Source organism: Echinococcus granulosus (genome assembly GCF_000524195.1).
Source record: "Echinococcus granulosus chromosome Unknown EG_S00206, whole genome shotgun sequence".
Taxonomy (NCBI): domain Eukaryota; kingdom Metazoa; phylum Platyhelminthes; class Cestoda; order Cyclophyllidea; family Taeniidae; genus Echinococcus; species Echinococcus granulosus.
The window spans coordinates 84570-87431 of NW_020170586.1; positions in this window are offsets into that span (position 1 = coordinate 84570).

Sequence of the window (2862 nt, forward strand, 5' to 3'; positions counted from 1 at the left end):
AAGTCAAAACAGTAGTTAAGGTGAATAGGGTTTGCTCACCATTGCCACCGATGTCGTCACTCATGGATAGGTAATAGGGCATGCCAATAGATTAGACCCCACAGAATGACAACAGACACAAACAGTACACCACAGTGCCAAGAAGGCCAGCCGAGTCGGGGCGATGTGGCTCATTCACTTACCTCACTGTTGTTTGTTTATGTACTCCTTGACACCAACTACCGATCTAACCACCTTCACAAAGCACTGCGTGCTGTTTCGCAATTTCTGCTCCCCTCCAACTCGTCGCTCAGAAATTCCCAGATTCGTAACATTCGAATGCAGACAGTTAATCCTATTTATAGTCCCAAACACTTTCCACAATCCAATGCTCAAATTGCCACACAAGTACGTGCCGTCTTCAATTTAGCTCTACATTGCGTTCATGGCCATGCTTATGCTAATGTGCACGCTTTGCAAGGCATGAGTGATTTTTTTTGTGGCGGTTGACTGTTGCTGTACTCACCCTGCAATCACCACCAATTTACCCTCTCTTCAACTCACCATTGCACACGAAATGACGCTTTAACGCACCTGATGCATGTGAGTCCAACATAGGTGGATGCAAACCGCCAGCTTGTGAAGTACTCGGAGAGGGTGTGGTATGCAAAAGCAAAGAGAAGGAATCGAGAGAGAGAGATACAACCTTATCCTCGTCCTTTACACATGCCTCCCTTGCCCCTAAGTGAAGACCACCACCGTTACTTAGCATTAGGCACTTGTACACGAAAGAGGCTGCGGTCACCTGAGATGAAATGAAACTGGATGCGTCTGGTGAAAGGTTTTCTCCATTTCATTCGTCTTTTGTTAATGCTGAGTGACAGATGGTGGTGTATTCTGCGGCATTTTCACCTCACAGAAACACATGTTGGTTAGATAGAAGGCGCAGAATAGTGGGATCTGTTAGATGGGTGATTTCGTCTTTCATGTTGCATTCTGGAGCAATATAGGTTGCATGAGCAGTAACCGTGCTATTAAGAGACAATTCAACCAACATGTATGCCATCAGCGACACAGTGTGCGCGACATCCCGAATTTGCTGCCTTAACTGCCAAGAGGTGGTGCAATCGTGTAACAATGCAACATCTGAGTTACGCTGATTGCCATCCCGGCAGCAAAATCAAGTCGAATGTGGTGTATGTGATTAATTTCTTTCATCCTTAAGGCATGAATGAGGGAATCTTCATGCCCCATTTCACAATAGATGGTGTGGTTGTGTAAGTTTGGTACCACGAAACGGTGATAATTGATTGCTAGGAGGAAAATAAAGGGGTGTGAAGGGCAGGGATGAGGGCGAGTGGGCAGTTTCCTCCTCTTACCGCCCTATCATCTAAATTAAGTCAAACAGATTGTCACTTTCTTCTCATCCGCTCACAAGTATTCATGTGTAACCAAAAAAAGAAACACCTCAGATGTCACCATCATTTGACCTTCAACAAATAAAAAAGAGTTCCGCAATGAACTACTGCGTCAATAGCTCACCACACGCAATCATTTGCGAAGCACACACTGCTCGCTGGGGATGAAGAGGAGCGGTTGTTGGAGGTGTGAGAGGTATGGTGAGTGAATGGTTCAGCGATGACCACAAACGATACGTACGTTCACCTGACTAGCCTTGGAATGCACACAAGCCACCTCCCATCAGTAGTGAGTCAGTCAGTCTGCCTATTCGTCTCTCTGTCTGTCTGCCTGTCTGCCTGTCTATCAGCCAGACATTCTGCGAACAATTCATCCTCGGAAAAACATCCACATCGACCCCGTGAATCAGTGAAACACTAAAGAAGACTGACTGTGGAAAACACATTGTAGTATTTCCACAACTCAACACATTAGGTGAGTGCAGAACACGACATGCAGGAGGTGAGAGAAGTATCAAAAGTCTCCCTGTGTATGTGAGCATGGCAAACCGTTTGTGTGACGCCTAACAGACGAGACGAAGCGAAAGCAAACGAAAGGAAATGTAACAAAACCCACGACATTTTACTCAAGATTGTTTCCTTATGAAGCAGGAACTTCTACGAAGAACACTTTGCTGTAGTCTGAATACAGTCTTGTGGGATTTTCAAGTAAATTGCGAATTTGTAAACCCAGTGGAACCGGATGGCTGTCGCGAGGCCTGATTGTCTTGGTCAAGGTTGACCACTGGTGTTCCATTTATTCTCTCTCTCTCTCTCCTCCCATAAACATAGGGTAAGGAGGGAGTGTGATATTCATGCTTAAAAGACTGATGGGAGTTGAATGGTGCAATCTCAGGCTGTGCTTTCACAATTCACTCGTCCAGCATGTAAATACCGGTCGACAAAGGTGGTGGAAATGTTGGCAAAATTAATGGTACAATGACCACTCATGATAAGTCTGCACCTGAAAGGAGGCGGTCAAGTGGAGTATGATTTCCATGCGAAGACAGTGAAAGAAGTTGCACCGGGCAGAGGATGTGACGAATTGCAGTACTAGAAATATCTCCCAAGGAAATAATGTCCATATCCATGGGAAACTCGCAAGGTGCGCAGATTCAGCGCAGATTTCCACCACACCAAAATAATTGCAGCACATTTCTTGTGTCGAATTATGAGACAGAGAATCCAGTGCAGTTGGCTGCGACCCCAAATGACACCTCGCATTTTGGCATGCAAGAGGTCACACTTTCGTGCCCACTTATCAAACATTCCAGACAGACTCAGAAATCAGCCTCCCATTTATCACAGTAACGTTGAGGTCAATCAAAGTGCTGTGGATGCTTGAGAATAGCATCACGCCATGCCCCTCACATTCTACCCTCATTCAAGTGTGAACACGCTGTAACACCAGCCTACTCATTCCGGT